Source organism: Bombina bombina, chromosome 1 (assembly GCF_027579735.1).
Source record: "Bombina bombina isolate aBomBom1 chromosome 1, aBomBom1.pri, whole genome shotgun sequence".
Taxonomy (NCBI): Eukaryota; Metazoa; Chordata; class Amphibia; order Anura; family Bombinatoridae; genus Bombina; species Bombina bombina.
The window spans coordinates 598,017,215-598,044,481 of NC_069499.1; the positions used below are offsets into that span (position 1 = coordinate 598,017,215).

A 27,267-nucleotide genomic window follows, 5' to 3' on the forward strand; every position below is an offset into this window, starting at 1 on the left:
TGAACAATGTCTTAAAATTCTTTCAATGCACTACTCGTAACTTGCTGAACACATCTGTAAACCAATGACAAGAGGCATATGTTTGCAGCCGCCAATCAGCAGCTAGCTCCTAGCCCATTAGCCTACCTAGGTAGTCTTTTCAACAAAGGATACATAGAGAATTAAGCAAATTTGATAATAGAAGTAAATACTTGAAAAGTTGTTTAAAATTGTATGCTCAAATTGAATAATGAAATATTTTGGGTTTCATGTCTCTTTAAGTATGCCCTGTTTAGCAGCATTACATATACAGCACTTGCTCAGAGAGCTTATTGCCCTAAACCTATCATAATCTAACATATATAGTCAGTATGCAAAGAAGTTCATAGATAAGTGGACTGGAGTAAGGAAACTGATAGTAAATAGATACGCTCACGCCACACACGTACAGCAAATACAGCGTCATGGTCTACACTCTCAGAGTGTATAAGTTACATAGATGTCGACACGTAGTTACTGCAAATTTTAGCCTCACCAGTACCTATAAGTATTTGCGTGTTTCCTAAGAAACTTGTAATATACTGAAGAAAAATAAGCGACTGGTAGCTTGACTACTATTTTGAAATTGCCTCATAGATTGACTTCCTCAAGTGCTTATCTCACCATCTCCCTTTTTTCTATTTCTTTCTATATGTAAATGTACTGGGGGAGTGGCAATACGCGTTCTTAGTAACCTGTTTACTTGGGGGTGGAGAGAGGCACAAACACGCCGCTTACATGTAATTGTTTCTGTATAGGCCTTGTGTTTTGTTATCCGTTCATTGGTGCTAGTGGAAGACGGAGACAGGAAGTGATGGATTCACGTAGCTGCAAACCTTTCCTGTGAACAAATAAACCGGTTAGTGTTTGTGTTGTTACAATATAATGCTTACTGGGTCGTCTATATGCGCGGCTTAGAAATGTGTGTGTACAAAAATCAACTTGAGGTTTATCTGTGTGCAGTAAATATGCCTTGTTAGTATGGGGATTGTGCCAGGGTTTTTGTAATCTTTATGGGGAGCAGGATTCTCTGGGACAAATGTGTATCTTGGGTTGAGTTCAGGGTGTGTGTATCTGTAGGGAACTGTGTGAGGGGGACAATGTGTATAGAGGGGGTCTCAGTGTGTGTGTGTTTTGTTTAATGGGGCAAACGTCTGTCTTCATCTTTGGTAGGAAGCATGGATTTTTTGTCAGTCTTCTGTGGGGTGCGCATTTGTATTCCAGGATGATTTGCTGTCCTTGTGTTTTATGGACTTTATGCTGTGTGTGCTTTCAGAAGTAATATGTTTATGTCACCTATGACAATCTTCAGTATCTTTGTGCCTTTAGGGAAGAGATGCTCTTTGTCTTTAGGGAGTAGCTGCTAGTTATGTGTATTATGGAAGGATTTGTTAAAGTGTATGTGCTTCAGGGGTTAACTGCGTTGTGTGTTTTCTGCAAATGTCTTTAATGTGTGATTTTTAGGGCTTTCATTGTGTTTTTGGAGTAGAGATCTCTGCTGTGTTCATTACTCTCTATCTATCTATCTATCTATCTATCTCTCTCTCTCTCTCTCTCTCTCTCTATATATATATATATATATATATATATATATATATATATATATATATATAAACAAAGAGCAGCATTGGTGGGAATAGAATATGCAAAAGGTAAAATCTTAGTTTAGTGTTCTAAATTATTTTCTCAGCCATATCTCATTATTTTCCTACAAGAATTGGCGTGGGGGTTCAGATGAGGGCTACCAACAATGCTGCAATGTTTGTGTCTCCAGGAACAAAAAGTGGAGCACTATTTTGGGGTGTAAAGTCCCTGTTTTCCTCAGACTTTCCACAGCCAGCCAGCTCACCTACATGGATACATTGTATCAAACCCTCAGCCTACAGCTTTTTATACATTTGTAACTGTTTACTGTACACAGACACTTAAAGCAGCCCTCTCAGTAACAACTGTACAAACTGCTGAGGAAATAATGTTCACATAGCCTTAAAGGGCAGGATAGCACCTGGTCACACAGTCTTAAAGGGACAGACAAAAAAACCACACACCCTTGAAAGGGTCAACTAGCACCACACGCACAGTCTTAAAGGGACAGATCGCAGTAATGTTCATGCAGCGCAACCTTAAGGGCAGCTTGACACCTGCGCACAGAGCCTTAAAGGGACAGATCACCGTAATGTGCATGCAGCGCAACCTTAAGGGCAGCTTGACACCTACGCACAGAGCCTTAAAAGGACAAATCACTGTAATATGCACGCAGCTCAACCTTATAGGGCAGCACGACACCTGAGCACAGAGCCTTAAAGGGACAGATCACCGTAATGTGCACGCAGCGCAACCTTAACCCCTTGAGTGCTAATGACGGCTCAGAGCCGTCATTAGCACTCAACTACTTTTTTCCAATCTGGGGGCCCCCACCAGATCCTACCCCGGCGATCGGGCCTGCATAGTGACAGGCATCGCCGGGGCTTCCCATTACGTGCGGTGACGTCACGCGCAATGACGTGATGACGTCACCGCGCAACTTAATTTAAAATTGTCCATACAAAGTATCGGGAAAGGGGGCATGCTGCTTAGAAACCTGTATCTCAGGGATCTAAGCAGCTACAGACCCCCAAGACCTACCATTGGAAAGGTAATCGCCTAACCTTTCCAATTGGAAAAGTTTAAAAAAAAGTTTTTTTTAAATAGTAAAAAACAGAAAAATATAGAAATCCGCTTAGCACTCAAAGATTAAAGGGCAGCTCGACACTCGACACCTGCCCACAGAGCCTTAAAGGGACAGATCACCGTAATGTACACGCAGCTCGACACCTGCGCTCACAGTCTTTAAGGTACAGGCACACACAACTTTTAGTGGTTTAATGCAGACAGTTTTAAAGAGAGCGATAGTATGCATCCACACGCAAAGCACAGCGCCTTAACGGGACAAGGGCACGTGCACAGCCTTTAAAAGGACAACTTGCACCATAACCACACAGTGCAAACGGAACAGCTCACCATGCACACGTAGCGCAGTCTTAAAGGGCAGCTCACCACCTGCTCACACAGTCTTAAAGGGGCAGGCACACACAACCTTTAGTGGGTAAAGTCACACCACACGCACACAGTCTTAAAGGGAGCGATAACAGTATACATCCACATGCAACGCACACAGCCTTAAAGGAACTCTCACACAATGCTCAGTCTTTAAGGGGCAGGCACACAGGCTTTTATGCACACCCAAATGCACACAGCCTTAAAGGGGCACCCAGTATTAAAGTGACAGACACAAACGCAGACTTTAAAGGGGGAGCTCACACCACACACACACAGTTTTAATGATACAGGTGCACAAACACAGCACACACAGCCTTAACAGCACAGATCACATTACGCTTGCACAGTCTTAAAGGCAAGGACACCCTCACACAATGCACACAGTCCTTAAAGTGATAGTAAACTTTTCCCCTTTGTCTAAACAAATCTGGAATGTTATAGATATTTTAGGAGTTTAACTCTTCAGTTGTTATGAAGATGCGCTATAACTTTTTAATGTAGCGCGGAAATTCAAATACCCTGCCCTCTGGCCACAAACGTGAAAAGTAATATTTTTATTGAACTAACAGTTTTAAATATTTTCCAATCATCTCTCTAAAACAAAGGTGCTCTATTACTAGAGTGCTGATTGGGGAACCGTTCAAACTGTTAGCTCAACAAAACACACTCACAGACTAAAAGCACAGCTCATGGCTTTGTGTGAATGCCATAACATCTCTATAACTCTTTATGATTGCCTTGAGCCATCTCTAAGGGGCTGATTTACTAAAGTGCAGACGGACATGATACAATGTAGCGTATCATGTCCGCCGCACATCGATAAATGCTGACAGCATACGCTGCCAGCATTTATCATTGCACAAGCAGTTTTTGTGAACTGCTTGTGCAATGCCACCCCCTGCAGATTCACAGCCAATCAGCCGCTAGCAGGGAGTTTCAATCAGCCTGGTCGTATAGGATCGGGCGTATTGAAGACCGCAGTCTCAGAGGCAGCAGATCAGTTATGGAGCAGCGGTCTTTAGACCGCTGCTTCATAACTGCCGTTTCTGGTGAGCCTGAAGGCTTGCGCGGAAACAGGGGGCATCAAGCTCCATTCGGAACTTGATAATTCGGCCCCAAAGTCTGTGTGTACCATAAACCATTCATTTAAAGCATTTAAGGCTGTGCGTGAATGCCATGAGCTGTCCTTTTAAAGCTGTGTGTGTGTGTGTGAACCTGTACCATTAAAACTGTGTGTGTGGTGTGAGCTCCCCCTTTAAAGTCTGCATTTGTGTCTGTCACTTTAATACTGGGTGCCCCTTTGAGGCTGTGTGCATTTGGGTGTGCTTAAAAGCCTGTGTGCCTGCCCCTTAAAGACTGAGCATTGTGTGAGATGTTCCTTTAAGGCTGTGTGCGTTGCGTGTGGATGTATACTGTTATCGCTCCCTTTAAGACTGTGTGCGTGTGGTGTGACTTTACCCACTAAAAGTTGTGTGTGCCTGCCCCTTTAAGACTGTGTGAGCAGGCGGTGAGCTGCCCTTTAAGGCTGCGCTAGGTGTGCATGGTGTGAGCTGTTCCGTTAACACTGTGTGGTTATGGTGCAAGTTGTCCTTTTAAAGGCTGTGCACGTGCCCCTGTCCCTTTAAGACAGAGTGACCCTTTAAGGCGCTGTGCTTTGCGTGTGGATGCATACTATCACTCTCTTTAAAACTATCTGCGTTTAACCACTAAAGGTTGTGTGTGCCTGTACCTTAAAAACTGTGTGTGCAGGTGCTGAGCTGCCCTTTAAGGTTGCGCTGCGTGAATATTACGGTGATCTGTCCCTTTTAGGCTGCATGCGTGTGGTGCAAGTTGTCCGTTTAAAGGCTGAGAGTGTTCTGTGTGTTTGTGTGCGTGCACGTGTCACTGTCCCGTTAAGACAGAGCGTCCCTTTAAAGCTGCGTGCATCACATGGGGATGCATACTATCGCTCCCTTTAAAACTGTGCGTGTAAACTCACTAAAAGGTTGTGTGTGCCTGCTCCTTTAAGACTGTGAGCAGGTGCCGAGCTGCCCTTTAAGGTTGCACTGCGTGCACATTGCAGTGATCTGTCCCTTTAAGGCTCTGTGCGCAGGTGTTGAGCTGCCCTTTTAAGGTTGCTCTGCATGCACATTACGGTGATCTGTCCCTTTAAGGCTCTGTGCGCAAGTGTCGAGCTACCCTTTAAGATTGCGCTGCGTGCGCATTACGGTGATCTGTCCCTTTAAGGCTGTATGCGCATGTGTCAAGCTGCTCTTTAAGGTTACACTGCATCCACATTACGGTGATCTGTCCCTTTAAGACTCTGTGCGCAGGTGTCAAGCTGCCCTTTAAGGTTGCGCTGCGTATACATTACAGTGATCTGTCCCTTTAAGGTTGCGCTGCATGAACATTACTGCGATCTGTCCCTTTAAGACTGTGCGTGTGGTGCTAGTTGACCCTTTCAAGGCTGTGTGGTTTTTTTTTTTCTGTCCCTTTAAGACTGTGTGACCAGGTGCTATCCTGCCCTTTAAAGCTGTGTGAACATTATTTCCTCAGCAGTTTGTACAGTTGTTACTGAGAGGGCTGCTTTAAGTGTCTGTGTACAGTAAACGGTTACAAATGTATAAAAAGCTGTAGGCTGAGGGTTTGATACAATGTATCCATGTAGGTGAGCAGAGCTAGCTGGCTGGCTGTGGAAAGTCTATGGGGAAAACAGGGACTTTACACCCCAAAATAGGGCTCCCCTTTTTGTTCCTGGAGACACAAACATTGCAGCATTGTTGGTAGCCCTCATCTGCACCCCCCACGCCAATTCTTGTAGGAAAATAATGAGATATGGCTGAGAAAATAATTTAGAACGCTAAACTAAGATTCATAAAAGTTAAATTTTTGTTTAAAATAACCTATGCTAACATTTTATTTTTAATGTTTGCATTGAGTTTATCTTTAGGAAAACATATCTAGATTGCAATCCATACACACAAATACATTAGTTAATGTCACAAGGTGTGTTTTTATAATTTATGCAGATAAAAAAATAACAGAGCTGATGCTTAAAGGGATGGTGATTCTGAGTGTTTAAAAAAATCTAGGATTTACCATCACTAAAAATAAAAAGTACTTTCAGTCATCACTTACTAAAAAATGTTGCTAAATTCACAAGTAGATAAACTCAGCGCCTCCGGCCGCCCACGGCACAGTGCTCTTTACCCCTAAGGTGACGTTTCCATCTCTAAACCAATAGCCATGCTAGGATGTCAGTTGACAGGCATGGCTATTGGTTTAGAGGTGGAAATGTTACCTTATTGAAGAAGAGCGCTGTGCCGTGTGTGGCCGGAGGTGCTGGGTTTAGCAATTTACTGTGGCACAGGGTGAGATTAGCACACTTTTTTTAGTAAGTGATGACTGAAACTACTGTTTATTTTTAGTGATGGTAAATCCTAGCGATTTTTTAAATGCTTGGATTTACCATCACTTTAAAGATGACAGTAAAGATAAAATTAAACTTTCATGATTCAGATAGGGCATGCAATTTTAAACAACTTTCCCTTTTACTTTTATCATCAAATTTGATATGTTCTCTTGTACATTCTTTGTTGAAGGCTAAACCTAGGTAGCCTCATAGGCTGATTTCTAAGCTGTGTTTTATCTCAGTGCATTTTATTAGCTAGTTAATGTGTGCCATATAGATAACAATTTGCTCACTCCCATTGAGTTATTTATGAGTCAGCATTAATTGGATGAATGTAAGTTTATAAAAAGCACTGATATAAGGTGCAGTCTGCAGAGGCTTAAATACAAGGTAATCACAGAGGTAAAAAGTATATTAATATAACTGTTGGTTATATAAAACTGGGGAATGGGTAAAAAAGGGATTATCTATCTTTTTAAGCAATAACAATCCCGGAGTAGACTTTTCCTTTTAATGGGACACTCAGGTCAAATTAAATTTTCATGATTCAAATACAGCATGTAATTTTAAACAACTTTCCAATTTACTTTTATTAAAAAAAAAAAAAGTGCACAGTCTTTTATATTTACACTTTTTGAGTCATCATCTCCTACTGAGCATGTGCAAGAATTCACATATGCATTTGTGATTGGCTGATGGCTATCACATGGTACAGGGGGAGTGGAAATATACATAACTCTGAAATTTGTTCGAAGAAAATCTACTACTCATTTGAAATTCAGAGTAAATGCTATTGTATTGTCTTATCTTGCATTTGTTGATTATGCAAATCTACTGTGTTTACTGTTCCTTTAACCCCTTAAGGACAACGCCATTTTTCAATTTCTTTCCCTTAAGGACCAGGGCTATTTTTACATTTCTGCGGTGTTTGTGTTTAGCTGTAATTTTCCTCTAACTCATTTACTGTACCCACACATATTATATACCGTTTTTCTCGCCATTAAACAGGCTTTCTAAATATGCAATTATTTTCATCATATCTTATAATTTACTAAAAAAATATATAAAATATGAGGAAAAAATAAAAAAAAACACACTTTTTCTAACTTTGACCCTCAAAATCTGTTACACATCTACAACCACAAAAAAACACCCATGCTAAATAGTTTCTAAATTTTGTCCTGAGTTTAGAAATAACCAATGTTTACAGGTTCTTTGCTTTTTTGTTGTTGCAAGTTATAGGGCAATAAATACAAGTAGCACTTTGCTATTTCCAAACCACTTTTTTTTTCAAAATTAGCGCTAGTTACATTGGGACACTGATATCTCTCAGGAATCCCTAAATATCCCTTGACATGTAAATTTTTTTTTTTTTAGAAGACATCCCAAAGTATTGATCAAGGCCCATTTTGGTATATTTCATGCCACCATTTCACCGCCAAATATGATCAAATAAATAAAATCGTTCACTTTTTCACAATTTATGGTTGTAAATGCTTCTCTGGGATCCCCTTTGTTCAGAAACCGCAGACATATATGGCTTTGGCATTGCTTTTTGGTAATTAGAAGGCCGCAAAATGCCACTGCGCATCACACGTGTATTATGCCCAGCAGTGAAGGGGTTAATTAGGGAGCATGTAGGGAGCTTCTAGGGTTAATTTTAGCTTTAGTGTAGTAGACAACTCAAAGTATTGATCTAGGCCCATCTTGGTATATTTCATGCCACCATTTCACCTCCAAATGCGATCAAATAAAAAAAAAAAAAAGTAAAATTTTTCACAATTTTAGGTTTCTCACTGAAATTATTTACAAACAACTTGTGCAATTATGGCATAAATGGTTGTAAATGCTTCTCTGGGATCCCCTTTGTTCAGAAATAGCAGACATATATGGCTTTGGGGTTGCTTTTTGGTAATTAGAAGGGTGCTAAATGCTGCTGCGCATCACAGGTGTATTATGCCCAGCAGTGCAGGGGTTAATTAGGTAGCTTGTAGGGAGCTTGCAGGGTTCATTTTAGCTTTAGTGTAGAGATCAGCCTCCCACCTGACGCATCACACCTCCTGATCCCTCCCAAACAGCTCTCTTCCCTCCCCCACCCCACAATTGTCCCCGCTATCTTAAAGGGACATGACACCCACATTTTTTCTTTCATGATTTAGAAAGAGAATGCATTTTTATTATTTATACGGTTTTTATTGAGCATATATTATACAACAATGAAAAGGAAGATAATACAGCAAAATCAAGTATTACAAAACTTCATACGGTCAAGAAACCTGTAACACATACAGTCTTCTGAGTATTGGAACATCTTTAGCATTTTTAAACATATTTCTAATTTACTTCTATTATCTAATTTGTTTTATTCTCTTGATATTCTTTGCTGAAAAGCATATCTAGATATGCTCAGTAGCTGCTGATTGGTTGCTGCACATAGAAGCCTCATGTGATTGACTCACCCATGTGCATTGCTTTTTCTTCAACTAAGGATATCTAAAAAATGAAGCAAAATAAATAATAGAAGTAAATTGTAATGTGGTTTAAATTTGTATGTTCTATCTGAATCATGAAAGAAAGATTTTGGGTTTAGTGGCCCTTTAAGTACTGGCAGAAAGTCTGCCAGTACTAAAATAAAAAGGTATCTCTTTTTTTCTTCTTGCTGCTGTGTAGGATCCCCCCCCCCCCAAACAGCTCTCTAACCCTCCCCCTCTACCTTATTTGGTGCCATATTCGGTACTGGCAGCTGTCTGCCAGTACTCAGTTTTATACAAAAATATATCTTATTTATGATTTATTTTTCTGTAGTGTAGCTTCCCCCACCCCCTCCCAGATCTCTTAGCAATTTATTAACCCATTCCCTCCCCCCTTTCTCCCACTTAGAAGTTTTTTTTTTGTAGTGCAGCGGTTCCCACCCGCTCCCTCCCCTTGCCCGCCACCTCCCGTGCACACGCCCCTGATCCTGCCCCCTCTTAATTATAAAAGCCATCGATGGCCGCCCACCCGCCTCCCACTTACCAATGACTTTCGGCCATCGATGTCCGGTGCAGAGAGGGCCACAGAGTGGCTATCTCTGCACCGGAGGGGTAAGAAGTGTTATTGCAGGATGCCTCGATTATTGAGGCATCACTGCAATAACCGGAAAGCTTCTGGAAGCGATCAGGATCGCTTCCAGCCGATTTAAACCCCAATGTCGTACAGGGTACGTCGCTAGTCTTTAAAGACCAGCTTGTGCAAGACGTACCCTGTATGACATGAGTCATTAAGGGGTTAATATGTGTTGGTTATGCAAAACTGGGGAATGGGTAATAAAGGGATTATCTATGTTTTTAAATAATAATTTTCAAGTAGACTGTCTTTTTCAATTAGTACAGGTTTTATTTAATGCAATAAAATGTTAATTTTCAGTCGTTCTAAGTATTGGACTTTGTTTTACAGAGATAATGTAAGGAATCATGTGTGTGCACAGAAAGTGATACACTAGCGATATCTGATTGTTCTGCAAGCTCAACCCATTTTGATGGGTTATGCTTTCAAACATCAAAACAAACTATTTCTAATACAAAAATAAACCCAAATGATTAAATTTCTGATACTCTGAAGCTGGTATATCAAGTTATTGGAAACACATTAAGATAAAAATATTTTTACAGTACACTGTCCCATTTAAAGTTGTAATCTGAGCATTATAGATCATGTGTTTATCTTGAACGAACATCCAAAGTGAGCGTATATCTGCTATAACAATATTTAAAGGTCTTATACTTCTTTTTTAAATTTGGTTTTTAAAATTTTCCTGTGATTATCTAATTCTTATGGCTCTATTTATCATTATTTTCTAAAATACGACTTTCAATTCTCCTATCAGTTCTCCTCAGCTCGCCCTTGGAGAGGCGCACAGGTGCGCCAATATTTAGCATTAAACCGGTAGTATTTTAACGCCGATTTCCATTGGCGAGATGCGGCGGATTAATGATAAATCTTGCCATCATTTTTTAGAATGCGCCTTATTTATCATTAAAACAGCTTTGAATTTCGACTATTTCGATTCAATTTAATGTTTTACATTTAAATCTTATTGTTTCTATTATCCTTTGCCCTGTTAAATTCCGAGTTTTAATACCAAATATATTTAAATCTAAATATTGAAAACCAAGACTTTCATAATGATGTATATCTTTTTAAATATTGTTAAATACCACTTTTTTCATTGTTAATAAAGCTTCTGAATTAAATGTTTTTGTGGTTTTTAAAACATAATACCTTTTGACTCTTAACAACCCCCCGAATACTTATGCAATAGATAATCAAATCTCCCTTGCGTTAGATATGGCAGCCAAAATTTGAATTGACATGTATGCATTTTGTTTTTTAAATAATAATTTTTGTAATATACATCTATTATCAATAATGCCTCTAATAAAAGCTATAGCTGTTTAAAAAGTGTATTTATTATTCACCGTGCACCAGCATTTTAAACACAGCACTTGTTCAGAGAGCCGATGGTGCTTGTAACATCTGGTAATGACTCATTTTGTAAATTGCTGACATGATGCAAGCCCCGTTAGCACTCTTGCAGCTGCAGTATTAAATGCTGGTGCACTGAGACTATCTATCTATGCTTCACATGCAGAGAAAAATCCTAACACTAAAACAGTGATAACTTAATAGAAGCATTTTTGAAAATACATGTATATTGCAAATATGTTTCTATTCAAATATGTAATTCATCTATGGAAATTTAAATTTTGTCTGTACTGTCCCTTTAACTATCTTACATTGTTATTATATTGCTGTCTTTACAATGATAATCTGTTATCTTAATACAAAATGTATTAGGGCACCAATACACCGTTAAACAATATATTTTTATTATTTACAAAAAAATATCATGTTGTCTTCACATTTATTAAAAGATTATTAATATAATTTCACATTTTTTCAATTTTAAGCCGCATTGCATGCTATGTCAAGTAGTTATCCTTGAGTCCTTTTTCAGCTTTAATTAACACCTCCAATAATTGTTTTTTATTAATCAAAATGTTTTGATCTTCAGGAAAAATATACATTTTGAAATATGAACATGATTTATAAAAACAACAATTTTTTTACATTGCATATCTATTTAAATAAATAAAATCATTAGATGTAATGAACCGTCAATATACATAGTCATAAACATAGAAATATTTTAAAATTTATCTTACCATAATAAGATAAACTTGAAAATTGTAATTATACATTGAAATTGCATTTTTGGTTAAGAAGCATTTGAACTCCATTTATTATCTCTTTAAGGGACAACACATGTCTGATATACTCACCCCAGTCATAATTGATGGTTGTTGAAGAATCATTGGATTCGTTTTCATCATGGACCTCTCTGGCCACTGCTTCTTCTTGCATAGCTGTGAAATATAAAATTATATATTTTACTATCTTACGATCATTTTGTCTGATTGAGATATATATATATATATATATATATATATATATATATATATATATATCTCAATCAATCAGTCTCCTTTTTTCACATATCTATCATTCAACAATATCTCTATAGATATATCCGTATGTATGTGTGTGTGTATATATATATATATATATATATATATATATATATATATATATATATATATATATATATATATTTTTTTTTTTTTTTTTAAATAAGGTGCACTCCATCAGTCACAATCCAATTGCCGTGGTGCTGCATATACAGTACATATACTTTCCAATATTCACTCCATGTGAGTAAAATAATGCTGCACTCACCGGTCTTGTAGAAAATGTTTCTTTATTGTATACAGAAGACAAAATTCATCACACAAGTACCCCCAGACGTTTCGGTGCACCTCTGGCACCTTTTTCAATGGGTCTGCTTCCAATCCTCCAACAAACGATCGTTGGAGTGAATATTGGAAAGTGTGTGTGTATATATGTGTATATATGTGTGTATATATATATATATATATATATATATATATATATATATTAGGCAAATGAGTATTTTGACCACATCATCCTCTTTATGCATGTTGTCTTACTCCAAGCTGTATAGGCTCGAAAGCCTACTACCAATTAAGCATATTAGGTGATGTGCATCTCTGTAATGAGAAGGGGTGTGGTCTAATGACATCAACACCCTATATCAGGTGTGCATAATTATTAGGCAACTTCCTTTCCTTTGGCAAAATGGGTCAAAAGAAGGACTTGACAGGCTCAGAAAAGTAAAAAATAGTGAGATATCTTGCAGAGGGATGCAGCACTCTTAAAATTGCAAAGCTTCTGAAGCGTGATCATCGAACAATCAAGCGTTTCATTCAAAATAGTCAACAGGGTCGCAAGAAGCGTGTGGAAAAACCAAGGCGCAAAATAACTGCCCATGAACTGAGAAAAGTCAAGCGTGCAGCTGCCAAGATGTCACTTGCCACCAGTTTGGCCATATTTCAGAGCTGCAACATCACTGGAGTGCCCAAAAGCACAAGGTGTGCAATACTCAGAGACATGGCCAAGGTAAGAGAGGCTGAAAGACGACCACCACTGAACAAGACACACAAGCTGAAACGTCAAGACTGGGCCAAGAAATATCTCAAGACTGATTTTTCTAAGGTTTTATGGACTGATGAAATGAGAGTGAGTCTTGATGGGCCAGATGGATGGGCCCGTGGCTGGATTGGTAAAGGGCAGAGAGCTCCAGTCCGACTCAGACGCCAGCAAGGTGGAGGGGGAGTACTGGTTTGGGCTGGTATCATCAAAGATGAGCTTGTGGGGCCTTTTCGGGTTGAGGATGGAGTCAAGCTCAACTCCCAGTCCTACTGCCAGTTTCTGGAAGACACCTTCTTCAAGCAGTGGTACAGGAAGAAGTCTGCATCCTTCAAGAAAAACATGATTTTCATGCAGGACAATGCTCCATCACACGCGTCCAAGTACTCCACAGCGTGGCTGGCAAGAAAGGGTATAAAAGAAGAAAATCTAATGACATGGCCTCCTTGTTCACCTGATCTGAACCCCATTGAGAACCTGTGGTCCATCATCAAATGTGAGATTTACAAGGAGGGAAAACAGTACACCTCTCTGAACAGTGTCTGGGAGGCTGTGGTTGCTGCTGCACGCAATGTTGATGGTGAACAGATCAAAACACTGACAGAATCCATGGATGGCAGGCTTTTGAGTGTCCTTGCAAAGAAAGGTGGCTATATTGGTCACTGATTTGTTTTTGTTTTGTTTTTGAATGTCAGAAATGTATATTTGTGAATGTTGAGATGTTATATTGGTTTCACTGGAAAAAATAAATAATTGAAATAGGTATATATTTGTTTTTTGTTAAGTTGCCTAATAATTATGCACAGTAATAGTCACCTGCACACACAGATATCCCCCTAAAATAGCTATAACTAAAAACTACTTCCAACACTATTCAGCTTTGATATTAATGAGTTTTTTGGGTTCATTGAGAACATGGTTGTTGTTCAATAATAAAATTAATTCTCAAAAATACAACTTGCCTAATAATTCTGCACTCCCTGTACTGTTGGCAAGGGGTCAGACTCTCCACCAGAACTCGAAGACTTTTCATCTAGTGGGCATAGATATCTTTGTGCTTTACGGTTTTTGACTATAACATAATATAAAAATTTTAAAAAAAATTCAATTATGGATGTATATTTTATTTTTTAATATCTGAAATACATTACATTTTAAAACCATTTTATTTTTTAGTGTGAACATATGTTGTGAACATACTATATTCCCAATCGTTGAAAGAGATTAGATTAAAAAATGATTTCAAGAAGTGTAATCTTTTTTTTTTTTTTTTTAATCGAATTTCTTTAAAAGATTGGGAATATAGTATGTTCACAACATCTGTTCACACTAAAAATTCTTTGAGGTTACAAACATCTAAACACATTTGTCTATGGTGCCGGTCATAATACAGTACAAATAGATATAAGAAACAAACAGACATACTTATGTTATCATTGTTCAAGGGAGACCGTGTCTACTGTTTAAAATCACTATTATATGACACTATCTTTTTAATCTTGTTAAGTTGCTATAATCAATAGAATGTAAGTTAATTAACTTTTTTGAAACAACTCTTAGACATTTTGTTCTACATAAGTATTAATGAAATTTGTACTAGTAAAACAATTTAATTGATTCCTATTTAAAATTACATACATCATCATATTATTTTAAACAATTATCAATATGTCTAAGGCTTACATTTGCGCAAGTAACAACGGATAAGGGTCCTCAATTTTGATTGCTTCCAGTACAAATCATTGTACCGTTTGAGGCAATGCTTTCTTGTCCTCTTCTGTCCTAAAATACACCTCGCTCTTCTCACCATTTCGCACAGAATATTATTTCTCCTATCCTGATCCAGAGTATAAATTCCCTTCTTTTTTTTGGAAAATATTTTTCCATGGTATAGGAAATAATTAACAATTCCCCAATTGAGAATTTCTTGGATCGTGCCATCTTGCTCTTAAGCTTTCAATTTCTAGAATGCTGTACCTAAATAACGGAACTAATTTCTATTAAAAAATGTGCAATTGCGCTATCATTTGTTAAATTTCAAAGTTTAAATGTATGTGTTTTATATGTATTACAAACTAATTGTAACTTTTATTAACATCCTATGCTTTTATAAGCTTTATTGTATCAATATAGTCTAGTCGTGTTTATGGAAATGGTAACTTTTTTACATACGCTTGTGCTAAAAACGGATTCTTTTCTTTCATGTAATTAGCAAGAGTCCATGAGCTAGTGACGTATAGGATATACATTCCTACCAGGAGGGGCAAAGTTTCCCAAACCTCAAAATGCCTATAAATACACCCCTCACCACACCCACAAATCAGTTTTACAAACTTTGCCTCCTATGGAGGTGGTGAAGTAAGTTTGTGCTAGATTCTACGTTGATATGCGCTCCGCAGCAGGTTGGAGCACGGTTTTCCTCTCAGCGTGCAGTGAATGTCAGAGGGATGTGAGGAGAGTATTGCCTATTTGAATTCAATGATCTCCTTCTACGGGGTCTATTTCATAGGTTCTCTGTTATCGGTCGTAGAGATTCATCTCTTACCTCCCTTTTCAGATCGACGATATACTCTTATATATACCATTGCCTCTACTGATTCTCGTTTCAGTACTGGTTTGGCTTTCTACTACATGTAGATGAGTGTCCTGGGGTAAGTAAGTCTTATTTTTGTGACACTCTGTCTGTCTGGCTGTTAGGCTCGCGGGGGCTGAAAATACTTCATTTTATTGCGTCATTCTTGGCGCTGACTTTTTTGGCGCAATTTTTTTTTTCTATTTCCGGCGTCATACGTGTCGCCGGAAGTTGCGTCATTTTTGACGTTTTTTGCGCCAAAAGTGTCGGCGTTCCGGATGTGGCGTCATTTTTGGCGCCAAAAGCATTTAGGCGCCAAATAATGTGGGCATCTTTTTTGGCGCTAAAAAATATGGGCGTCATTATTGTCTCCACATTATTTAAGTCTCATTATTTATTGCTTCTGGTTGCTAGAAGCTTGTTCACTGGCATTTTTTCCCATTCCTGAAACTGTCATTTAAGGAATTTGATCAAATTTTGCTTTATATGTTGTTTTTTCTATTACATATTGCAAGATGTCCCACGTTGACACTGAGTCAGAAGATACTTCTGGAAAATCGCTGCCTGGTGCTAGATCTACCAAAGTTAAGTGTATCTGCTGTAAACTTGTGGTATCTGTTCCTCCAGTTGTTGTTTGTACTGAATGTCATGACAAACTTGTTAATGCAGATAATATTTCCTTTAGTAATGTTACATTACCTGTTGCTGTTCTGTCAACATCTAATACTCAGAGTGTTCCTGATAACATAAGAGATTTTGTTTCTAAATCCATTAAGAAGGCTATGTCTGTTATTCCTCCTTCTAGTAAACGTAAAAAGTCTTTTAAAACTTCTAATTTTTCAGATGAATTTTTAAATGAACATCATCATTCTGATAATGGTTCTTCTGGTTCAGAGGATTCTGTCTCAGAGGTTGATGCTGATAAATCTTCATATTTATTTAAAATGGAATTTATTCGTTCTTTACTTAAAGAAGTCTTAATTGCATTAGAAATAGAGGATTCTGGTCCTCTTGATACTAAATTTAAACGTTTAAATAAGGTTTTTAAATCTCCTGTAGTTATTCCAGAAGTTTTTCCTGTCCTTGATGCTATTTCTGAAGTAATTTCCAGGGAATGGAATAATTTGGGTAATTCGTTTACTCCTTCTAAACGTTTTAAGCAATTATATCCTGTGCCATCTGACAGATTAGAGTTTTGGGACAAAATCCCTAAGGTTGATGGGGCTGTCTCTACTCTTGCTAAGCGTACTACTATTCCTATGGCAGATAGTACTTCCTTTAAGGATCCTTTAGATAGGAAAATTGAATCCTTTCTAAGAAAAGCTTACTTGTGTTCGGGTAATCTTCTTAGACCTGCTATATATTTAGCGGATGTTGTTGCAGCTTCAACTTTTTGGTTAGAAGCTTTAGCGCAATAAGTAAAAGTAACAGATCATAATTCTCATAGCATTATTAATCTTCTTCAACATGCTAATAATTTTATTTGTGATGCCATCTTTGATATCATTAGAGTTGATGTCAGGTATATGTCTCTAGCTATTTTAGCTAGAAGAGCTTTATGGCTTAAAACTTGGAATGCTGATATGTCTTCTAAGTCTACTTTGCTTTCCCTTTCTTTCCAGGGTAATAAATTATTTGGTTCTCAGTTGGATTCTATTATCTCAACTGTTACTGGAGGGAAAGGAACTTTTTTACCACAGGATAAAAAATCTAAAGGTAAATTTAGGTCTAATAATCGTTTTCGTTCCTTTCGTCACAATAAGGAACAAAGCCTGATCCTTCATCCACAGGAGCGGTATCAGTTTGGAAACCATCTCCAGTCTGGAATAAATCCAAGCCTTTTAGAAAACCAAAGCCAGCTCCTAAGTCCACATGAAGGTGCGGCCCTCATTCCAGCTCAGCTGGTAGGGGGCAGATTACGTTTTTTCAAAGAAATTTGGATCAATTCCATTCACAATCTTTGGATTCAGAACATTGTTTCAGAAGGGTACAGAATTGGCTTCAAGATAAGGCCTCCTGCAAAGAGATTTTTTTTCTTTCCCGTGTCCCAGTAAACCCAGCGAAGGCTCGAGCATTTCTGAAATGTGTTTCAGATCGAGAGTTGGCTGGAGTAATTATGCCAGTTCCAGTTCTGGAACAGGGGCTGGGGTTTTATTCGAATCTCTTCATTGTACCAAAGAAGGAGAATTCCTTCAGACCAGTTCTGGATCTAAAAATATTGAATCGTTATGTAAGGATACCAACATTCAAAATGGTAACTGTAAGGACTATCCTGCCTTTTGTTCAGCAAGGGCATTATATGTCCACAATAGATTTACAGGATGCATATCTGCATATTCCGATTCATCCAGATCACTATCAGTTTCTGAGATTCTCTTTCCTAGACAAGCATTACCAGTTTGTGGCTCTACCGTTTGGCCTAGCAACAGCTCCAAGAATTTTTACAAAGGTTCTCGGTGCCCTTCTGTCTGTAATCAGAGAACAGGGTATTGTGGTATTTCCTTATTTGGACGATATCTTGGTACTTGCTCAGTCTTCACATTTAGCAGAATCTCATACGAATCGACTTGTGTTGTTTCTTCAAGATCATGGTTGGAGGATCAATTTACAAAAAAGTTCATTGACAGGTTGGGGAGCTGTGTGGGGGTCTCTGACAGCACAAGGGGTTTGGGAATCTCAGGAGGTGAGATTACCGATCAATATTTTGGAACTCCGTGCAATTTTCAGAGCTCTTCAGTCATGGCCTCTTCTAAAGAGAGAATCGTTCATTTGTTTTCAGACAGACAATGTCACAACTGTGGCATACAGCAATCATCAAGGAGGGACTCACAGTCCTCTGGCTATGAAAGAAGTATCTCGAATACTGTTATGGGCGGAATCCAGCTCCTGTCTAATTTCTGCGGCTCATATCCCAGGTATAGACAATTGGGAAGCGGATTATCTCAGTCGCCAAACGTTACATCCGGGCGAATGGTCTCTTCACCCAGAGGTATTTCTTCAGATTGTTCAAATGTGGAGACTTCCAGAAATAGATCTGATGGCTTCTCATCTAAACAAGAAACTTCCCAGGTATCTGTCCAGATCCAGGGATCCTCAGGCGGAAGCAGTGGATGCATTGTCACTTCCTTGGAAGTATCATCCTGCCTATATCTTTCCGCCTCTAGTTCTTCTTCCAAGAGTAATCTCCAAGATTCTGAAGGAATGCTCGTTTGTTCTGCTGGTGGCTCCAGCATGGCCTCACAGGTTTTGGTATGCAGATCTTGTCCGGATGGCCTCTTGCCAACCATGGACTCTTCCGTTAAGACCAGACCTTCTGTCACAAGGTCCTTTTTTCCATCAGGATCTCAAATCCTTAAATTTAAAGGTATGGAGATTGAACGCTTGATTCTTGGTCAAAGAGGTTTCTCTGACTCTGTGATTAGTACTATGTTACAGGCTCGTAAATCTGTATCTAGAAAGATATATTATCGAGTTTGGAAGACTTACATTTCTTGGTGTCTTTCTCATCATTTTTCCTGGCATTCTTTTAGAATTCCGAGAATTCTACAGTTTCTTCAGGATGGTTTGGATAAAGGTTTGTCTGCAAGTTCCTTGAAAGGACAAATCTCTGCTCTTTCTGTTCTTTTTCACAGAAAGATTGCTAATCTTCCTGATATTCATTGTTTTGTGCAAGCTTTGGTTCGTATAAAGCCTGTCATTAAGTCAATTTCTCCTCCTTGGAGTTTGATTTTGGTTCTGGGGGCTCTTCAAGCTCCTCCGTTTGAACCTATGCATTCATTGGACATTAAAATACTTTCTTGGAATGTTTTGTTTCTTTTGGCCATCTCTTCTGCTAGAAGAGTTTCTGAATTATCTGCTCTTTCTTGTGAGTCTTCTTTTCTGATTTTTCATCAGGATAAGGCGGTGTTGCGAACTTCTTTTCAATTTTTACCTAAGGTTGTGAATTCTAACAACATTAGTAGAGAAATTGTGGTTCCTTCATTGTGTCCTAATCCTAAGAATTCTAAGGAGAGATCATTGCATTCTTTGGATGTAGTTAGAGCTTTGAAATATTATGTTGAAGCTACTAAGAATTTCCGAAAGACTTCTAGTCTATTTGTTATCTTTTCCGGTTCTTGGTAAGGTCAGAAGGCCTCTGCCATTTCTTTGGCATCTTGGTTGAAATCTCTAATTCATCATGCTTATGTCAAGTCGGGTAAAACTCCGCCTCAAAGGATTACAACTCATTCTACTAGGTCAGTTTCTACTTCCTGGGTGTTTAGGAATGAAGCTTCGGTTGATCAGATTTGCAAAGCAGCAACTTGGTCTTCTTTGCATACTTTTACTAAATTCTACCATTTTGATGTGTTTTCTTCTTCTGAAGCAGTTTTTTGTAGAAAAGTACTTCAGGCAGCTGTTTCAGTTTGATTCTTCTGCTTATAATTTCATTTTTTTTCATTATAAGATTTAAACTTTATTTTTGGGTGTGGATTTTTTTCAGCGGAATTGGCTGTCTTTATTTTATCCCTCCCTCTCTAGTGACTCTTGCGTGGAAGATCCACATCTTGGGTAGTCATTATCCCATACGTCACTAGCTCATGGACTCTTGCTAATTACATGAAAGAAAACATAATTTATGTAAGAACTTACCTGATAAATTCATTTCTTTCATATTAGCAAGAGTCCATGAGGCCCACCCTTTTTTGTGGTGGTTATGATTTTTTTGTATAAAGCACAATTATTCCAATTCCTTTTATTTATGCTTCGCACTTTTTTCTTATCACCCCACTTCTTGGCTATTCATTAAACTGATTTGTGGGTGTGGTGAGAGGTGTATTTATAGGCATTTTGAGGTTTGGGAAACTTTGCCCCTCCTGGTAGGAATGTATATCCCATACGTCACTAGCTCATGGACTCTTGCTAATATGAAAGAAATGAATTTATCAGGTAAGTTCTTACATAAATTATGTTTTTTGATAGTATTATGTACACGATTTGTTAAGATTAATGATGACAGATATAATTTTAAAATTGGTACTTTTGGATAAAAATATAAAATTGAATTGTAAGAATATATATTAATATTTATTCAAATGACAGTCTTAAACGCAAAGAGATCACATGACCAGAAAGCAATAAAAAAACACTTTACTTTGACATACTAATGCGACCATAGGGATCTTTCCAGAAATATGTTTACTCCCTTATTTTTTTATCAAGTTTACAGATACAATTGTTTATAACTGCGCTTATAACGTAAAGTTAACTATTGAAGAATTGTACTCTCAATTTTGCACACTTTTAACAGCTCTATTTTTAAGATGGCATCAGTGCAATCAGGAAAGACCAAAAGTGGGAGAAGTATCATGTTCACCCATCGCCAGAATTGTATTTTGGTTGAACTAGTGGTTGAACATTACGAAGAGATAATTGGATACCAGGCAAGAACTGTAAACCCACAGCGAAAGCGAGCAATATGGTCCCAAATCAGTACATCAGTGTCTGCCGAAGGTAGCTTTCCGAAGGATGTAAGGGCATGTCGGAAGAGGGTTAACGACATCCGAAAGAATATCAAGAAAAAGGTATGCCGAGAAAAACAATCGGCGAAAGGATCTGGTGGAGGACCAGGATACAGGGCAGAATTAACTGATTTTGAGCAAGTACTCTATGCCAGGATGGGTGATGCAGTTGTGGTGGGCCTCGATGTTCCTTCGGACACAATGGACTTTAGAGGTAATACATTCCCCCCCCCCAATATTTTTATATATATATTGTACAGTGACAAAATTTTATTTTATATGTGTAGAGCAACATGATGATGTATGTGTGGAAGAGGAGGTCCATGCACAGGAGGATCAACCTTTTCTCAACGAAAGCACATCCTTGGAACCACAACAGTCAACTTCTCATGGAAATACTGATAGAGAAGAAAGCGCATGTAAGCAATTCTTCTAAAAAAAATAAAAGATTTCTGTATATATTTCGTATATTTCAAAATAAGCTATATGTGAAATTTATTTAAATATCAATAGAAAAAAAATAATAATAATTGCAAAATTTAATGTAGATTATAATCCTATTTCAATTACAATCTTATTAACATTTTTGAATTTTTCTTTTGCAAATATTATTGTTAATGCTAAACATAGAAATTGTCGAAGCTAAATTATTGTACCTTGAGAAATGACTATTTTTTTTTGTTCAATATTTTATAAGTTTAAAATCGATAACATTAAATTCAATCATGAGAAGTTAAGCTGTTGTGAATACCAATGTATGAAATTTTGCAGATAGGTAGGTAATACCTATAGGTTAAAAATTATTTTTTGGACAATGCTTGCAAACCTTTTAAAATTAAATTTAGTATGTTCTATTATGTTATGTTGATTGAGAGTATAAACGAAAAAAATGTTTTTCTACAAATAAAATAAATTTTATTTGTAAATTTGAAAATAAAATATAACAAAGGTTGACCTTGACGATTAATAAAAGGTTTTCAGTGCAATAGAATTTGAATGTAACAAACACAATTTTGTGTAATAATTTTTTTTTTTTAAATTTGATGAAAAATGGTGATGATTTAACGTTTTTTGATTCATTAATTCAAATCAAATTCCATGGAGCATGATGCATAAATACCAAAAATTTGAAAATAATAAGAAATTCATTTATGAAACATAGTGCACAGATAAATATAACCAATTTCGAAATAACAATTATACTAATATTTAATATCCTTTTTTTTTCTCAACAGGTGTTAGAGCATTGCTACAAACTATGCAAGACAGTTCAATATCATTTATATGATGGTATGTATGAAAGATTGTAATACTTACGGTTATATATAGGTTGTTACTAACTTAATTTTATTTTCTTAAAAAAGAACAGGTAGAAATAACATTGCAACCTCTTGTCGAGGATACCATTGATCAAGACGATGATGATGAGACCCAAATACAGGGATTCACACAGGAGGGACCATCCCCCCCCCCAGAATTAAATACACCTGAGAGTCCAATGGTCAATGAATCTGACATTGAGGAACAGCAGAAGTAGTCAGACAGCCTCAAGTAACAGAGAGACCCAATGACATTCAGATACTGACAGATATGGCATTGTCATTCAGAAATTAACAAAGTGTTTTTTTAAGGAATTACTGCAATTGCAGAAAGAAAGGAATAATATTCTGCAATGTGATTCTGAAATAAAGAGTGATTACTATAAAAAAAATAGAAATAATAATCGTAGATCGCAGAATTAATACACCCCAAAAATTGTTTTTCCATGTAAATAGTTCCAAAAAGTATTGTTACTTTGTTGTCCTTGACTTTATTTAAGCTTTCTTTGAAAGTTCTATTTGAGTGAATTTTTTTTAAAATTATTTATAGTTCTTCAATAAAGTATTGTTATATTTTCAAAATTGTATTTATCTTTTAATAAAAATAAATAAATTGTGAAATCAGAACAGTTTTTATTATTCACATTAATGAGTCAAGGTAACATAGATATCACAAAATTGAAAATAAAAAACAAGGTGAATGTACACTTCTTATAAAAACATTCAAATCCGATGTGATGACATGTTTTCTGAAATAAAAAAATTAATTATTAGTCATTTAAAAAAATATTATATATATATATATATATATATATATATATATATATATATATATATATATATATATATATATATATATATATATATATATATATATATTAAAAACAATTAAAAAGAAAAAAAAACACAGGAAAAATATATTTCAATTATTTCCAAACGATTTTGTACACCTGCTCTGGTAGTGTGCCTTCTTACAATGTTTTTATAAAGATCTTCTGTTGGATCATTGGGACACTCCTCCTCTAAGTTGCCTTGCGAAATAGCAATGTTGTGCAACATGCATGTAACTAGAATGATATTGTTACATTTTTCTGGAGAATATTGAAGGTCTCCTCCAGACCTATCTAACGCTCTAAAACGCATTTTTAAAACCCCAAATGTTCTCTCTATTGCACTTCTTGTGCTACGGTGGGATTAATTAAATTTGATTTCTCCTAGAGCTGCAACAACTAATCGGCATACTCGATTATGAAAATAGTTGTCAACGAATTTCATAATCGATTAGTTGGTTTGCAATTAGTTGGTCTGTGCACAGCACCAGCTGCTTTACTCCAATGAGCTCCTGCACATGGTATTATGTTTTATGGTTATGCCCTTAGCCTAAAGGACATCTACAGACATTTACTTTTCACTTCTTCATAACAGTATACGTTTTTTAACAAATTTGAATATGTACCAAATTCAATCTCTGTAAGTATATATCAGTTATTTTAAGAGTGGAATAGATATTTCCACCCCTATCCTTTTAGCTGGTTGTTTACCATTGCATATAGATATTCAATATATTATGTCAGAATGAAGTCCAGGCTTACTTTAAGAGGCCCTTTTCATTGGTGAAGAGCTAACAAAGATAAATAGCCCACCTTGGTGAAATTGGCAAAAACACTACTTATGCATCTCAGGCATCTCAACACCATCTGAGCGCCTCTTCTCTGTTGCAGGCAAAATAGCTTGCAGAAAGAGAGCCAGCCTCAGCCAGGAGCATGTGGTCATGTTGACATTTTTGCATTTCAATGAAAAGTTTCTGAAAGAGTGAATAACAGAATGTTATAAACAGTGATAGTCTACCTATTACTAGTTCTACCTCCTTTCAAACAGTTTGTGGTTTGTTTGGCTTAATTATAAAAATTTGTTCTGCTGCTTAAAAAATTTGACAAATAGTTGTGTTAATGTAAAGTTTTAGTCAGAAGTTTATATTTATAACACTCAGTATGTGGATTTTATTTTAAATATAGGAAAAAATTAATTCATTTTTTTATCCGATTAGTCGATTAATCGAAAAAATAATCCGTCGATTAATCGATTATGAAAATAATCGTTGGTTGCAGCCCTACTTCCTTCGGGTATGAGGCATTGGGACTGGGGTCAACAGCCAAGGTCTGCATGGATAACCACTATCACCTAAAAAAATTAATTAAAAAATTAAAGTTAGACATTCAAAAGAATTGCAATCTAGATTTAAATAATAACAATTAAATCATATTGAAAATTAAATTTATACAATGTGATATCTAAATTTCATGGAACATAATGAACATTGAAAATGGAAAAAAATAATCAACAATTGTAATACCAATACTATGTTCATTTATACATATACCTCATTTCATTTAGAATTAAAAAAATGAAAATCATTTCATATTTACCCAATAGCCAACCGTGTGGTATGTTGCCACGTTCAAATGCAGAAAATAAAGCTGATTGTTTCAGAATGTGGAAATCATGGCATGAACCTGGAAATCCTGAACGAACAGCCCAAATTCGAAGGTTAGCATCACAAACAGCCTGTATATTTAGTGAATGAAAGCTTTCCCTGTTCCTATATTGCTCCTCCCTTAAGGATGGTGGTCTAAGAGCAATATGGGTGCAATCTATAGCACCTAGAACATTAGGCATACCAGCTACTTGGTAAAATGATGACTTTACTGTATGCCATTCATGCACGTTCCTGGGAACATAAATAAACTTTGATAGATGCTTGAGAATAGATTTCAAAACAATCCTTAAATGGCGGCAAAATGAAGGCTGACTCATGCCCACAACAACACTAGATACAGCCTGAAAAGAACCGGTTGCCAAAAATTGCAAAACTGCCAGTAATTTTAAAAGTCTGGGTATTGCTCTTGTTCTTCTAGTTCTGGGATCAATGTCATTTTTAATCAAAGAATAAAGATTGAGTATTCTATCACGATTAAGCCGAAATTTGTGCTTAATTTCTTTATCAGGTAATGCCTCAAGTCCACAATGGGGCAAAAACAATCTTGGAACTTTTCCCGTCTCCATAAAGGCATATTTCCATCATTTTGACGATTTTCAGGGGACTGTGCAATGGAAATGGCAGCCAAAATAAAAAAAGAACTCCATATTCTCTGAAGAAAAAAAGGAGTAAATTCAATGTTCTCCACAATGGTTATGGAGTACTTTCACAGTCGGATTTATAGGAGAATTTTAGGTTCTCCTTTGGCGCAAAATAATGATAAATATGATTTTTGGCAATTTACTTAGGAGTATTTCTCTAAATACGACCGAAATACTTAATTTTTACGCTGTATTTGGCGCACCTGTGCGCCTTTGCAAGAGAGAAAAGAGTGGGTGAATTTTGCGGTCGTATTTGATGATTTTTGGTCGTAAATTGAGTTGTTAAATCGGAGAATAAATCCGACAGAGTAATTATAGGCGCAAAAGTAGGAGAATTATAATGATAAATAGAGCCCTTACTATTGGGACACACAGGGGCTGGGATGTGTGCACTAATCTATCTGTAATTGTGGTACACACCGATCACATAGCATGGCAGCGCTGGTTATGCACCGGATAAATAACAATGCCTGAGCATAATAGCTGGGAATGAGGAGCACAAAGCCTCTGCTCTCCAGGGCTACACAAGCACAATTATAATTTCTGAGGTAGGTGAACACAACGACTTCTGCAAAAGGGCCATCAGGTTACCAAGTGATGTGCATGCTCATACTGTATGGTTGCACATAATTAAAGCTGGTATTTTTTTGCACACATGCATATCGCCTATTTGTTGGCACAAGCAGCTTACAAAATAGCAGCTTACATTGGGCTTTTGAGTAGATGGTTTAGGAGAGATTTTCTAAAGTCTGTATTTATATTTTTTGAGGTAGGTACTTTATTAAAACATAACACATAATTGTGAGTTAAACTAGGTCAAAAAAGGTCAGAGAAAGTATTTACACCTTTTTAATTAGAATGAATCTATGTGAGCATAATTTACAAATTAACAATATAACTTTTATTGGTTACAATAAAAAGTTTTTTTAACAAATAACCTTCCAACACACTCATTCAATATAGCATTCAAACCTTAATTTAAAAACACTTAGTCTGCTCATTCCAAAATAATATTAATCTGGTAATGAAGTTTATATTGTGGTCAGTAAAGTAAATTTGTTTAAATAGTAAATCAAACACTCCTATACTGACCTCTAAGATCCTTCAATCTGGTTGATATTTACTTACCTGCTAAGTACAATCATCGTCTAGAGCAGTGCTTTCCAAACTGTGTGTCAGGACACACTGGTGTGTCGGCAGCAGTGTGTAGGTGTGTCCCTGCTTCAGCAGAATTTTTTTTTAAATTTATTTATTTTTTTGGTTTCTGACTTTCCGCCTGCCTGCTACACATATCACATGGTTGACAAGTGATTGATACCTTGTGGGTCACAGATCATCTTAACCAATTGACGCAGCTCAGTGGGAACTGAAACTATTCCCATTGGTGGCTTTGGCAGGACATTGGCTCCTGACTACACATGTAGTCTCCTTAATTGGCTCATGACTGCAGGTGTAGTCATTGAGTGGGACAGCAGTGTGTTTGCAGCGGAAGCAGTAGTCAATTGGACTCACCGAGCTCTGAGGGCAGCAGCTTAAACGCTGAGCAGAAGTCAGTGGGGGTTTTTTACAACTAGCTCCCAGTAGTGCATTGCTGCTCTAGCTCTTGATATATGGATAGGAAGTGGAAACTTAAAAATGCTTGATGATGAAATGTGAGTGTCTTTATCTACTATTCCACCAAATATTCAGAAATTGTGTTCATCCCATCAACCTCATACATCACATTAAAATAGTAAGTAGCTATTG

The 27,267-nt window shown here is 37.0% G+C and overlaps 1 protein-coding gene across 1 annotated transcript in view; it reads left to right on the forward strand.

The window, feature by feature from the left end:
* The first annotated feature begins 288 nt into the window (after positions 1–288).
* Positions 289–27,267, forward strand: part of LOC128645715 (ecto-NOX disulfide-thiol exchanger 2) — a 270,444-nt gene continuing 243,465 nt past the window's right edge. Inside the window, exon 1 of the mRNA XM_053698920.1 lies at positions 289–877. The gene's annotated coding sequence lies outside the window, so the exon portion shown is untranslated. The remainder of the gene's footprint in view (positions 878–27,267) is intronic.